Source organism: Ambystoma mexicanum, chromosome 12 (genome assembly GCF_040938575.1).
Source record: "Ambystoma mexicanum isolate Mex_15411 chromosome 12, UKY_AmexF1_1, whole genome shotgun sequence".
Classification (NCBI taxonomy): Eukaryota; Metazoa; Chordata; class Amphibia; order Caudata; family Ambystomatidae; genus Ambystoma; species Ambystoma mexicanum.
The window spans coordinates 208,710,275-208,726,161 of NC_090936.1; the positions used below are offsets into that span (position 1 = coordinate 208,710,275).

Below are 15,887 nucleotides of genomic sequence, written 5' to 3' on the forward strand. Positions count from 1 at the left end.
CATACATTTTGACATTTTTGAAAAAATAAATCATGGGTGGATTTCAAGCAAACTTGTGTAAGGAGCATTGGCAAGGACATTAAAGCATAGTTTTGTAAATGTGCCTGTGTTTTATTTTTTGACAAGTGTCATAATGTAGGTACAAAAAATTGTGATGTACCTTTGGTGACTGAGGTATAGACTGTGGTCAGGGGCAGTGGCCAGATAGTCTGGCTCATGGCATAAAGTCATGACCGCGAAGAATAAAAAATTGTGTTAAAGTGGCCATGTCCACCTGGGACAGGCTATGTGGTAAAGTTATTTGAAGATGGAATAGGTTTATTCCTTTCTAAAGATACCAAAGTGAAATGCACTTTGGAAAAGAAATGTGCTTGTGGTAATATGGTCATAGGGTTCTGCAGGCTGCCATGAAAAGGGAAGAGGGGCTCTGTACAGAACCCTGCCTTCTCTTTCCATGGTAGCCATCTCTGTAGGAAGGAAATTCTTCCTTCCTGCATCGGGACGCCACAGGCATCCCGCTGTAGGAAGAAAAATCTATTTTTTAGCGCCCCGGGTCCCCGCTTTGGAAACCAGGGGTGCTAATGGCCTTTATTCCCTATTGCAGGGGCTGCAATGGAGGGTAATGGTCTGGAGCCCTAGTTATTTATTTATGTATAACGCGCCAAGGCCCGCAGACATCAGGGCGCACAGAGACACACTTCGCTTGGGCCGATAACTTGGGCTGCCGGGCTGTTATCCCCTGCTCCGGTCCCTGGAACGGGGGATGAACGTTGCATACCCATTAGCATAACACAAAATGCTAATGGAAATGTTGAAAAAATGTATTGAGTCTATGTACTTTACTGAGAAATATAAAGTAGATGAGTCTCTAAGATTTCTTTTATTCTAATTTTTAACTGTGAAAGTTGGTTCCTAACGGAACATTTCTTTTGTTGTTTTAAAAAAGAAATGTTTGCAGGAGATGTAAGAATGTAAGGTGCAGAGGGAAATGAGGGAAGAGGCACCAAGCACTAATATGGAGGGGCAGGTGGACATGGGAAGATGTTCTGCGTGTGTTACTTATAAGGTAGTGGGCAGTGTTTCTCATGCTCCTTGATTGCAACTTCAAACGCACGTCGAAATTGCTTCCCCCTGCAGAGTGTTGTGCTGCAGTACATACAGAGGACTGCTGACTTCCAATGATATGGATCAACAGCCTCTTTTATTGCTTGCAAGGTAGCTGGTGGGATTTTGTGTCCCACAGAACGAGGCTGTGTGGTTATAGTATTAGTTGAGGAAGATGAGGTCGAGGAAGACAGCCTACTACTGGCTGAGAAAGGAACAACCTTTCTGAGACATTGCAGTGGTTGGATTTGGTGTGGCGGTGCATGGAGTTGGTCCCGTCGGAGTACTATCCAGGTAGTCCACAACTGAGTACAGAGCATTTCACTTTGGTATCTTTAGCCTTTGGTACATTCCCAACAGTGGTAAAGAACTGCCATACCGATGATTAGAGGTAGGCACTTCCTCTACCTCATCTTCTTGGTCCTCTTCTATGTCTTTGGAAGTACTGTGCTTTTTTATTGTGTAGGTCCTGCAGCTGGTGGTGGTGGTGGTGGCTCTTGGGGAGGAGGGATGGCAATAGCGGATGCCATTTTTAAGAGAAATAGCAGTTTTGCTAATATTCTTCCAAGTATGTGCTTTATACTAGATTGTCAATGGATAATAAGTAAGTATAGGTGTAGGAGCTGTGCAAGGGTACATTTTGACCTTGAAAGTTCCTAGATCAGTTGGAAAATGCAGTTCCTAACAGTCCTTGAATCATGGACCCGATCGCGAAGTGCGGACGCCTTCGCAGACATGTCATCATGCTGCGTGCGAGCGCATGGTAACGTGGCACTGTCTGGAAAGGTCTGTGATGACATCAGACGTTCGTGGACATCGACAAATGCAAAAACAGTGGAAAAAGTTGCAAAAAAGTTTATAGAAGTATTAAAAATGATGCTAGAAGGTGGGAAATGGCAGAGTTTTAAGGTGAAACATTGTAAATTGGACAAAAGTGTTGCTACATTGGGATAAGTATGATATTAATAAGTTGTAGGAAAATAGCATGCACTGGTAAAAACCCATGAAATTCAGTGAAAAAACTTTGTTAAAGGGATATTATGGTTATGTTGCACTGATAAAAACCAATGAAATTCAATGAGAAAATGTTGTTAAAGGAAAGTTATGGTTCAGTTGCCCTAATAAAAACCTAGCAAATTCAGTGCAACAACTTTGTTAAAGGGACGTTAGAGTTACATTGCACTAATAACAACCTATCCATATTATGGTTACAAGTAAAACCAAAAACCCCCAGAAATTCACTAGTTATGGTAAGCTAGGTAACCATAACTCGCGCCACCACTGTGCACTGCTAAGACTTACACCCAAAACATCAAAGATGACATCACAAATGTCAGTTATGGTTGCAACTGAACCATAACGTCCCTTTAACAAAGTTTTTTCACTGAATGTATATATATATATATATATGCACACACTGCTGTAATAATGTGAAAAATGCCTATATGTCAGACACTTTAACACTATACAGCCTTATACACCATCACATCAATGACACTAATGGTAGAGCATATTACAGAGAAAGAAATTAAATGTTAAAACATCACTACTACACACTAAATAAGAAAAATGGAAGTAGGGAGAGTCTACTGCATTGATTGTGTCGTAATTTCAAATCTACTTTAAAGTAGGGTCTCTTCAGTCATCGGATTCTAATAATCCTGAGTCAGATAGTACAGGAGGATGCATAGCTCTCAACTCAAGCGCTTTGTGCGGGTGTCACCTGCATTGGACATTGTTCACTTATCTGCCAACCCGCTTGGCCACCCATATAATTCAATAAACCCCGCCTAAAACAACATAGTCTGCTTTCACCCGCACTGGGACCCTATGAGGTTGAGGTTTGAAGAGCTGTATCACTAAATCAAAGAAATTTCTTTGCACGTATTTGTTTTGTACCTTTCTATCCATAAACTGAGGCCTTTTGGAAACAGCACATGCCTGCTAAGTTACAAACTCTAACTGAAGGAAAAATAGTATGTTTGGGGTCCAAGGTGTGTGTAAAGGCGGTCTGTATGGAAGCAATCACATGCTACAACTTCCACATAATACTCGTTCAACGCATGGTCAAGAACTGAAAAGAAGATGTAGGTGTGAGTTTGCAGTAGTCCAGAGAAGTATTGCATCCTACATGAGGGAACTTTTGTTTTCACATTACAACCATGCCACATGGGAATGCTTAGGCAAGATGACCTGTAAAAGTCAATCTGTATGAACTATAATTACATGTTTGGGGATAAAGGTTGTTAGGACAGAGGAAGACTATGTACTCATGTACTTAAATGAGGGATCTTTTCACTGTATAGGAAACTATAGATTTTTCTTGCACCTTGAAGTCTATTAGTTACAAGTTTGACCGTAATAATGTAATTTCTGCCAGTTTTAGCACACCACCGAATTCCGAATCTGGAGGTGAAGTGGAGGAATCATCTCTAGCAAAAAGACTCTACTGTTCCTCCCAAGATCGGCAGAGTTACCGTGCGATATTCATGCTCGCAGTAAATCCACTGCAAATCCACTTTGTCTACTCGAGACTTCAAAAATAGGGAGTTAGATAACCCTTCCACCACTCGTCATCCCATTGTAAGCCCAAAGGACCGAGTGGTGGTAGCAGTAAATGAGTTTGGTGGTAAATTGGCGCATTTACCATCAATTTCCGGCGAAACGCGTAATGAGGAATTTTATTTTTATAATGAGGAAAAATACCTTTTGTCAATGCACTAGATAAGAAACCAACATGGTATATTTCTGTTGAATGTCATTCCTATCTTGGATGAGGCATGTGCATTTTTCATACCAACATATACAGGTCATCAGTGTGCTCTAGTTTCCAGTGATTGAAAGGACTGGGAATGCACAACTACTTGTATTTTTGACAGGGACGCCACAAATAACCACTCTGACGCCATCTATCTGTCAGTCCGAGGGTGTTAATGCAGGATCTTTAAAAACATAGTGGGGTTGGTGGATATTGCCAGAGATTTGGGCAAACCAGGTATTATGGAAGTTTGTCACCAGGGCAGTCCCCCTCTCTCTCTCATCTCTCTTGGGCTCTCAGCATCCTAACACATACTTCTGTAACATTGTTAGTGCAAAGGCTAAGTAACCCCTACTGCCTGCTGTTCTTCCCGTTGCTACTACTACCACCACTCTGCTCTACTCCACTACTGCCTCTCACTACTACTCTTTTTCACAACTACTTCTACTTCCAATACCTCTCTACTGCTACTATCACTTCTCCTCTACTACTACTCAAACTATCACATTCTACAACCACAACTATGCATACCTCACTTCTGCCTCTTCTACCGTTGTCCTATAATCTCCTCTCACTACTAAATACTACCACTGCTACTACCAATACCTCTTACTACTATGACTACCTCTCATTCCCACTCCCACTACTACTCCCACTACCACTACCTCTACTTACAACCCTTACTACCTTCCTCCTCCTTCTACTCTACCACTACTACAGTTACTCCCCACAGCCAAGCACAACCACACCACAGACCCCTCTCTCCAATAACATCCACACTCTCCTCCTCTAGTCTCTTGGATGTCCTACTCCAGCTGCTATACTGACCCAACTACAACTCACACTAAACTGTTCCCCACTTACCTCTTATAGCCCACACCCCTTCCAGGATTGACCAGCTCTCGCTGCCAATTACTTGCCTTACCCTAGGGGGTGTGGCGGGGAAGGGCTTGGGGAGGCACCAAGAGGCCCTGTAAACTCCGCCCCATTCTTACTACATGGGTAGCCACATTCAGAAACATGGGTCATGCAGTGGCCTATAAGGAACTGGTGTTCCTGAATGTTAAGGAAGGCCTATTTTTATTTTATATATCCCTGCTGGGCTAGTGGGATCTTCGTTGTCATGGCCCTTCTGGAGGCCTTTGCTAATATTTCCCAGGGTGGGCTAGTGGATTTCCCCAAGCGTGGGCTCCAAAAGATGCGAGGTGCTGTTGCTGCACTCCGCTCTGTGTTGCCGGGTCGGATCGTAGCTTTTCCCATGGCTCTAATTCGCTGCCCAGTGACAGAGGTTTCTCTGCAGTTGGCTCCACCCCCACCTTACTCAGTGCAGTTTATGTTGAGGCACCCTGCGGCCAACTGCTGTACTAGCTTCCCACTTGCTGGTTGTCCCTATAGGACTGCTGCGTTGGCCATCTGCCTCGCGCGGCCTCAGCTGCTGTAGGGGTGATGGTGCTGCCTCCTTTTGTCTGTTTTTCAGCGATGCACCGCCACCAAAGTGGATTAGAATGGTCCCGGATGGGGCCTGCCCGTACTCGCTCCGCCACCCTGTAGGGTGATAGTGGTTAGGCTACCTCCCTCCCCTCACATGGCATGGGGACAGGCACTGCCATAAATATAAATATTCAATCTATCAAGCGATTACAATACATTTTAGATGCAGGAAGAAAAGGTCTTCTAGAATGTCGGCTTAAAAACACCCTCATCAAAAAATTACCTACAGAACTTTTGTGGAAACCTATTGCACTGCCAATAAGGAATCCACCTTTTCCCATGCAAACTAATTTTGTAGTGATATTTTTCTAAAATTGTAAGCTTCCTTAGCATAATCGTAGTCTTGTGAAAACATAACCTTTTTAAGAAAATAGAAAATATTTAATGTGCAGATAATATTTAAAATATATAAAACAAGTATATTTGTTAATTAGATCTAGGTCTGATAACTCTCATAAGTGCAACCTTGTGAAGAGCCTCCAACTGAAGGCCGGTCCTTGCAAGGTCACTTTTTGCTTCTGCTCCTCCTCCCTGCTACCTTTTTGCCTCTCCCTGCATTCCTCATAGCCACTGTGTGACACCCCCACCCGTGACCCTGGCTTCTCGCGCCCCATTACCATAAGCTGCTCCAGCCAGCCCTGTTACAACATGCCCTCCCACTAGGTGCACCAGTGCATCAACCATTGTCTGATGCTGTTTTGTCCATCACGCTTCTCCTTAATGGCGCTAGACCCCTAACGTTGTTACTCTTTCCAACAGCTTATTCTTAATTACAATCATTGATGCATTCACTTGCATGGATCAGGACTTAAATACATACCACTTAGCATCTTATATATCAAATGACATCATGATTAGTCCTTGAGAGAAAATATTCGACAGAATTTTGTATATGTTCTTACCATGATGTCATAAATCAGTGCGTTTTAGATCCTCCATGGGCATCAGGAGATCTCAAAGTCTGTTTTGCTAAAATTAGCTTATTATACGTTTTGACTGACAGTGTATCCATACCCATAGCTCCAAAAACTCATTATCCTTTACAACTTCTTAAAGAGGAAGGTGAAGTTCCTTTTCAAACCACCTGAGGTTGTTAATCCTAACACTGTAATACAAATCTAACAATGCCAATTTAATAGAATAGTTTAGTAGGACTATTCTCTTATCTCATAGAGCACCAGGGGACCACTCCGGTGGTGATAGGGCGTGGTATAAATATACTTTTAACATTTACATATATATAATGAATGTCTTGTTATAATTAGGCCTTTACAGTCGTCTCACCTCATTTAGCCAATCCATAGCTCATTGATCTTATTTGCAGAAACTACATTATTTGACCGAATGTTCTGAATGGTTGCTCTCACTTTAATCCACTGCCTGCTTTCCAGAGGAAAGGATTAAGCTAACAACGTGCATGCCATTCATGCAGTTTGCCATCTTGAGCAGCTATAGGAAGAACAATCTCCACAATAGTGTAATCAGATATGCAAATGCTTTCAATTCTTGTTAACCTTTGATTATTGTTTGGTTTTATTCACCGTGAAACAGTCAATCAGAGAAAAGGTCTTGTGCACAAATAATGTTATGTATAGTCGCTATTGGTTGGATCTATTTTGCTCCAGACATTTTCTTTTCAATGTTTCATAAAAGCAAGTGCTCAGTTTTCTTTGGTCCCACCTGTTTTAGTGTTACACGTTCTGTTCAACAGCAATCTTCTAAAGGAGAGGGACATCCACATATGTTTTCTCAAGTGTGGTTGGACCTTCGCTCTTTTAAATATATTCAAGTATTTATATTGCAGGTCTGCACCTTCAAGTGTTCAACTGTGGTGCAGATGTTGGCTGATAGTTGTGTGTGAGAAATAAAAAAAAAGGAAACGAGAAATACCCAAAGTATGCAAGCTAAACACAGAACATAAAAGAAAATATACAGACTTGTCAATAGAGACTGACATGATCGTGTTAATAATTAGACTCCAATAGTAACAAGAAATGTACTAGTAATCATCAAATAAAGTAATATAAAAAATAGGATGATGGCAAAAGATGTACCATTTTATGAACCCAAAAGTGTTCTGATACATAATAAAATAAAACTGTATTGCCACACACCCCAATAGAGAATTCAGGCCCCTCAAAGTAACTTGAAAGGCAAAAAAATGAATCCCCAATATCCCAACAGAAATGTTTTAATGTGTTTGCATACTTGTAATTAATTCCATGATAAATCAAATCTAAACAAGAATTGGCAATGCCAACAGTTTTGGCTTGTGTATAGCTCTGGGAAAGGTATTTGGCAGGGATTGCCATAATGATACTAACTGGCCGTTAATGGTAGCAGCTTGCAAATGGTTCAGTACCTGGGCATATGACAGCAGTGACTGGCAAATGCCTCTACCTGTATACGAGCCAAAACCGTTTGCTTTGCTAAGACTTGTTTTTAGCAGGCCGTCAATTAACGACACGCATATTGCTTGTAAATTAAGTGACTTATTAAATTAAGTGCTTGTAAATTAAGTGACTAAAGGCACCTACTTACTCCAGACTACGCCTCAACACCTCTGCCATTAGTATGCAGCGAAGCCCTATGACAATTTCGGCCAGCTGCACACATAATGAGTCTCTTGCACTTATGCTTTCTACTGACTTCTCTAAGCACCCATTCACATGCCTGACCTCCTGGAGTGCTTTTTATTGGAGCCCGTCAAACCCTCCTAAGCCTTATAGTGGCCAAATGTGCACACACATTCTAAACGTACTCCGTGGTTTCCCACATTTTGGACTTTGGTCCCCGAGGATGTTCCCCCCACTAGCACATTGAGACTATAAAAATGGTAAAAGGCGCTATATAAATGTCAACTACAATACACTGCAATATGCCATCTCTCCCTATCTGTACTCCAATGCCTTAGTTTTGGCTAAAGTGCCACCTTATAGCCCAACCTAAACATGACACTTTAGCCTACCCACTGTATGGAAAACCAAGATGAGCATCAATATTACATTTAAACTGAACCAATGAACTACACCTTTAATTGCGAGAATGACAATACATTGAAATAAGCCTGGCTAAAGTGATGCATGAGTCTGTCTGGCAATGAAGTCCAGGGTATTCAATCCAGTATAATGAAAAACAGACTCACTAGGGAACATATATCTTTGCATAATGTAGGCAGTTTATTATTTTCAGACAGATAACCTTATGTGGTTTAGGATGTTTTAATCGAGCGACATATAACTCAGGGGAACTTTCTACCCACCCCAAACTAGGTACGCGCAATTTTCCTTTATTTGATCAATTATTTTTATGACTATGGGAACACCAATTTAACTGTCTTGATTCCTTGCAGCCTCCCTCCCCTGTTGGGCCAAGAACCGCACAGGGTTGCATAGGTCTATTTATTAATACAATAGAAATAACTGAAACAATTGAGATATCAACCAAGTACACTTCTAAGAACTTCAAATGTCAAATTGTGCGACAACGAAAAATGATCAATATACTGGTTGCACACTTTTCTATGCTACATTTATTTGAATAAACTTTTGTAAACACACATTACCTGATGTACATTTTGTTTACCCAGGGAACTCATGCAGCATTTGGATAAGGCTTTTCTTTTGTTAAAACCCCAAATAAATCAAAATATTCCTGCCTATCAAATGCTCTCTACTTGCCCTTTATTGAAAATAGATGCCACCCTCCCCTTACTCAATGAACGTGTCACAATTTCAAACAACGTTCTAGAAAATTACACTGAACTACCGGCTGCTTGATATTCCTACATGTAAGTCGCTTGTAAAAGGAAAATGTATGTTCAAATTGTATGTTCACTAAATTCCATTCAGTGGTGTTTCCATCCCATTAAAGTGAAAAAAGTGTATGTTTCTAATTTTTATAGGCAAATTAAGGCGGGAGAATGGATACCGAATAATCACCCTTTCCCATTTGTGTTGAACAATTCACCACTAATACGATTTTGCTTGGCCTGGCTGATTGAAACAACAGATTAGATTAGAGGAACCACTGGCCAAGCAGAATTAATTTTAAATTTAAGATTTTAAGCCCTAGCTCATTGATTGTCAGGACTAGGTCCCAAACGCCCTTATTGCAACATCTTGATGTGCCTTCTCTTAGCCTGCAAAAGCATGGAACTTCTACTTTATACAAGAAGAAATTAATTTCCGTTCATAAAGCCGCTCATAAGGACATAAGGACAACTCACGTTATGGATTTCCTCTTGTTCGCTTTCGTTTCTCGAAAGCACACGTTGCGGGGTTGCCATGGCGACTGTGGCGTCCTCTCCATGCCCGTCATGCAACGCCGCCTCGGAGAGGCGGAGTCAGGCCAGGTTGCGGCCACTCGTTATAATGCTTCTGGGTTGACGCACTCGCCGCTTCTGATTTTGTTCCTGAAATCTTGGCTAGTGCTCTTGTGTACCTTGCTACTGTTTTGCTATTCTTCATTGTTGTCTTGCCCTTGTCCTATTACCCTCCTGAAGAAATCCCTGGTAACTGAATCCGGAACGCCCATCGACCTTGGCTTAGTCTCCTGAAGTTAACTCTGTCCTTGCCAGCACGGTAAACGAACCCGGAACACACAATTGACCATTCTTCTGTCTGCTGATTTCAACACGGCGCCGCCAGCAAGTTAACGACCCCGGAACGCATATTTGACCATTCTTCAATCTGCTGCTTTAACACAGCACCGCTTGCACATTAACAACTACTGAAGTCATCTTTGACCCTTCTTTGTTTCCTGGAACTGACACCGCCCGATTGGTTTGCTTATCATTGTTGGAACTTTGCAAATTTCTCTCCTGCCTGTGGAATTCAGTATCACCACTACAACACTGCAGGTCTATTCAAGCTACTGGAGGAAATATAGTGCTGCCCCGGATGGAACCCTGCATGACCCCAAACAATAACGCAATAACTAGAGACTGAACCAGTGGCGCTTAGAACGACAGGCGTCCTCGTTCCGTCGGGACAGGCACTTGGACTAAAGACTTTTACACTCTGTCTAGGCGTCCTCGTGTGTCGGGGATAGGGTTGGGTTATGCAGAGTTTCACATTGGCAGCACGTCTATCATCCTCTCAGTTTGGTAAATTAATCCTTGGTTTTCTGCAAACCTCTTGTTACTAGTCTAGCAGTTTGACTATCATTTCTCCTTGATTCTACTTCAGCTTTGTCTTCTATTGGTTAGATATTATCATATCAAATCAGTATTGTTTGTGATTTTGGTTTTTACCTCATCTGCAGCCTCCGGTGTCTCGTGCCCTCCGATGTTATGTGTGGTGTTTCCATCTTTCGACTGATTGATTCCTTTGTGTTTAAGTTTTGGATGCAAAGGGATACATCGGTAGGGAGAACTCTACGGCTACAATCTGAGTTCTAATACCGTGCTGCTGATCAAGTCTTGGCTTACGACATAGATGCAGGCTGTGAATGGGGCTCTTTTTGTTTTATTGCAGGGCTTTGGCTTCGTTGGAAACAACCCCCAGCACTCATCAGCTTTTATGGTCGGCTTCAAAAGAGTTCCATTTCCATGAGAAAGCAATGCATTCTCCTTCCAGTCTTGTTGGTGGGGGGTTGTGGGAAGAAGTATTATATGGAAGTTCAAACCTAGGTTCATTCATACTGGTTTCAGTCACAAAATGAAGCTTTTTACATGCAGTTTATACAGTGCATTGGATTATCAAACTCTTATCAAAGGTCCACATTTTCAACATCTGTAGGTTTCATAATACCTATCCTTAACCTTCATAAGGAATATGAGAGACAAATTCAAGGCCTCCAGAAAAGCAGCCCCAATTCCATTGTCTTCTGTCATCTTCAATGTTGTGCTTTTCATCTCAGATTGAGCAGTTCTCCGTTTTAATAAGAATCTCCTGGATTCTTCCGTGTAACCCAACAATTCCTTTATGTACATTGTCAAGCGATGTCAGACATATATTTTTCTTTTAGCTGGGCTGTGTACATTGCACATTTTACTTGCACATGTGTTTTTCAGATGCTGTGCCCAGGCTGCAGTTCACATGTTTGTTATTAAACTGGAGCTTTTCTGTGCATCCTTTCTTCAAGATAGATTTCCCTACTGTGGACACCCGTCTGTTTTCCCACTCTTGCCTCTTCTAATCCGCTAGCCCATTGTATGGACATGTGGCCACTACAATGGTGGGTACTCCAGAAATAGGCTTAGATCCTCAGGGATATCTGGTAGGCAGGAAGTCGTTGGGTATAAGGTAAGAGGTTGCTTTCCCACTTAGTGTAACTCAATTGTAGGGAAGGGCTCTGTAGTCCAGGGTCAAAGTGGGCTGGAACTAATGGATATTCTATTCCTCTATTTCTCTGAAGAAACAGCCATTGTTCCCAATGCTTTTTTATTGTCCTGAAAACCGTTACTGGGCTGTTGGCAAAGGGCATTTTTCTTTTCCAAAGACATCTACAGGTATCCAAACATGTGTCTTTCAGGGAATGTACTGATGTCATGGCTTGCTCAGTTAACATGCTGACATATTTTTTCTTCAGTTTATTTTTTTGTAAAGCCCATCCCTGATGACCATCACACAAAATGGGGTACAACCACAATTCTATTTAAGTCCTTAACCTAGTGGGAATCAAGAAGTAGCACACGTAGAAAGGTCCTAGCCACAGAATTGCATCTCTTCAAAACAACACAAAGAACAATTTTAGCATCGAACAAAAAAAACATTCAAGGGCCAAAAACAATTGTAATATTAATCAAAAAATATATTTTTTGTTTTCTTTGCTAATAATAATGCATAAAAGTACACTCAGCAGACACAATTTATTCTGCACATCATACGTATCTAACCCACCACACAACCAAATCTGAAAGCATACATCCGCAATCCAACCACACAAATAAAACACAAAGCAATCTCTCCTCACACACAAGAAGATAACATTACAATAAACCATCAAATAATGATGAGTGGTACAGCTAGTTACCACCCGGCACCAATTTGACTAATACTGTGTGCCACTACTCTGTACTATGTAGAGACAAAATAAAAACCCTACGTAGACTAAATTGTAATGCACAATGCTAATTTCCCCAAAAAAAATATTTCAGTGTAGCATATATTGCAATCAAAAACTGCCAATTCGGCTCTGTGGGTCAACTGGTAATTTGTCCCGACTGTGGGTCATTTGACTGAGTGTGATTTTGGGTTCGAGCAATCTAGTGGTGGGTGATTTTTACATTTGTTTGGCCCTTGACTGACTACAGGCAGAAGATTCCCCAAGCCATCATGGCTGCTAGTGATGGAGAAGCTTATTGGCCAGGTTGAACAGGTGGACAATTGAACTTGGAACCTGAACTGACCTTTCCAAGTGCCTTTCATTTTTCATCCACAAGAAGGAAGGTTTTTGGGGGCGTATTCAGGAAGTTCTGTGAATAAACCTTTATGAAAATCAACATCCACGTTAAACAAGACAACCAGAGTTTGTGGTGGGATTTGTGACTGGATTAAGTTGGAGTAGGAAACTCAATTTCTGAGAAAAGGCTTTATTCAATTAAATTTATTTAGTTTAGGTAATTAGTTAGAAAGCAACCTATACAGGTGGCGCGCAACATTTAATTGTGCCTTTTTGAAACTTCAATTCGTTTTTTCCTCCTTTGAAACACACGCATGGCCGCTCTGTATTTCTGTCCATAACTGAGTCTAATATGCATGTGTAAAAGGTAGTGTTCAAGCAAAGACAGAAGATAAGCGTCAGTCTTTTCATTCTATTTGCACACGGAGATCCTCGTGCGCACGCTCAATAGAAGTTGTTTGCTGCCAGTCGGAGAGTAGTGGTCTGTCACGACAAAGTCATGGAACCTAGGATCACGCATGTGCAGTACTAAGGATTAACATGCATGCTCCGAAAAAAGGCGTTTTTAGAGATTTGAAACACTGTTCTCCTGAGTGCTTCGCACTCTATCTATTGAAGTGTCAGTGCGTCAAGGGTTGTGAATGAATAAAGGAAATAGTGCACTAATGTGAAAGCATTTCTGCATTTTATATAAAGGTCTGAACTAACAAAACCAACAATGTGGAAAAATACAAAGAATTAATTAAATGCATGTTTGAAGCTGCACAGTTATGCTCTAAACAGACGGTGGCCACCTAGTCTGATCACTCAAGGTGTAAGACTAGAAATCTGGACACTACTGCTTCCTCATCTTCAGTTTCTTTGTAAAAAAAAAAGACTTTGGCAATGGAAATTTTAATTTAAGAAAAATGTAGGAACTTACCAGAGTTAATGAGAAACAAATTCATTAGTAAGTCCGAAGAGAAGACTTTTAACTTGAAAGTTAATCCTACAGAACAGTACTTACAGAAGAAAAGGTACAAGCCATTGTCCTGGAATTAATTGGTTCTCACAGTTCAATTGGGAGACAAACCGGTATTAAAAATTACTAGGGGTGATAATCTGGTGTTCGTTGGGGTGTTAATGCTGCATAGAAGTAACTTATGCTTTGTTTCTTTCGCTTCTACAGATTCTCAACCAAGTTGAAGATTGAAGTCTATGTTTTTTATTGTATCCACTTCCCCTTTGCCTCATGGGTGTTGAGACTTCTGCTGTTTTTAGATCAGTAGTTGACTGAACGTCTGAGGGGGTCTTTGGGGTTCAGCAGCTCCTGCATACAAGGACGTCAGGACCTGCAGAATGAAAGGCCAATAAAGAGTGAAGTCCACCTGAGCTGTTGAAGCGCCTTCATAGACATGATGGCTGAGTTGGGGGATTTGCTTAAGGAATTGAGGAATGCGTTAAGAGTGGCCCATCAAGAGAATTCAAAATTAAATCGGAGGGTTGAGAGGTGGCGGGGGTGGGGGGAAGATGTCCCAAGTGGAAGCTTCTCTACACACTCTGCTTTCGGAAGCTGGTTTCAGGAGAGCAACCTCCCGTGTTAGTTAGGTGTCAGGCTGGTACTTGAAAAGTTGTCAGCAGAAGCTGCTGAACCCCATCAGTCCCTCCAGAGTGTCCCGCCCTCAGCTACCAGACAAACAGCTGAGCTCGGCACACTGCGGGGGCAAAGGGGAAGTGGATAAAATAATAAACCCAGATCACTTCCGACTACTTCTTGTGAAGCTGTGGAGGGAAAAGAGAGAAATAAATAAAACATGTCTTGCTAACTACTTTACTTAAACACAAAATCATATTGACCCCCTTAAACCTCCAACCCCTTTGAGAAATAGTGGAATAAAATACTTGGAATTCCTCTGCAAGCTGCTTAGAGGAAATCTTTATTCAAGCCTTCTTCTTGTCTGTTCCTAGTTGACTTGTAACTAAAACACACAACACTGAAGCATGCAGTCTTTGGCACTTTAAATAAGAAATGTCTGCTTCACAAGAGTACATTAGTTCAATTCTCCTCGGGCTTGAGTTCTTTATAAGACTAAGAACATAAACATTGCCTTTGAATTTTCTCCTGTGACATTGGTAATGCATTATTTGCTGTAACTCCTAATTGAAGAAAGAAGTTCTCAGCCTCTCCTGCCAGTCACTGTGCTATCCGCGCTTAATTTGTCTCCTAGAATGTTTTTTTAATAACTCTATTCACCACGCAAACCGCACTTTAAAAATACAAATAAAGAAATGCTAATTACTGTTACATACTTATTTGCTCAAGCTGTGCCAGAGGTCACATTCTTACCAAAAGGAAATTATTTAAAGATGCATCTCCCTGTATTCACTTGGCTGGCTGCCACATCGCAAAATAAAACAAAATGTAATCCACTTAATGGATAGTGGACTCTTAACTGCCTGTGAGTAAGCACTGACAAATATATACAGACGCCAGTTCAGGGAACCTCTTAAAGTCTCTGTCTAAGCAAACTAAAACTGACAATGAAGGAGAACAGGCTTGCACAGACGTTTCCTAGCAACTGAACGTGGCACAGAGCAGAACTCCACTAGTGCTTTTTTTTTCAAAACATGAACGAAGTCAAAAACACCCAACAAGCTTTTAAATATTTCACTATGACTCAACACTGTAACTTCTTCTGTGCAATTTTGATTCAGTAGCCCAAACAGAGAACTTCAGAAAAATTGTCCAAAGAAAATGTTCTAAAAATAGGACTTCACCACAAATAGAACTTGATGGTTTTAAAAGCAGTAAATTAGATGTTGTGCACTTAGCTTCACTGAAACTTGATGCCAAAACAGCTGCCTTCTTCACTCCTCTGCTCCTGATCCAAAGCCTTCAACTTCCTTATTCCTGATGATTGCCCCGACGCTTCTAGGCCAAGAAAAATGCAGCTTTTGAAATGTAGGTCTTCTCTGCTGATGACAATGAAAGGCAGTTTAGAATGCCCAGCCACTGCCCTTAGTCTCTCCCCAGCCAATCAGGGTGCCAGGTGAGAACCACCATCTTGGCTTGGGAGACTACCCACACTCTGCAGATATTAGTTAAGGCCAAACAAACCAAACCCAATCACATAGAAAACAACAAGTGTTACACCCCCCTACAGAACCCCAGGGAACCCTGATATTACGGAAGATGTTAAAGGTGCGA

The 15,887-nt window shown here is 41.5% G+C and overlaps 1 protein-coding gene across 2 annotated transcripts in view; it reads left to right on the plus strand.

The window, feature by feature from the left end:
* DYRK4 (dual specificity tyrosine phosphorylation regulated kinase 4) overlaps positions 1-15,887 on the plus strand; it is a 1,198,302-nt gene that overhangs the window by 878,747 nt on the left and 303,668 nt on the right. The gene's annotated exons all lie outside the window — the stretch shown is intronic.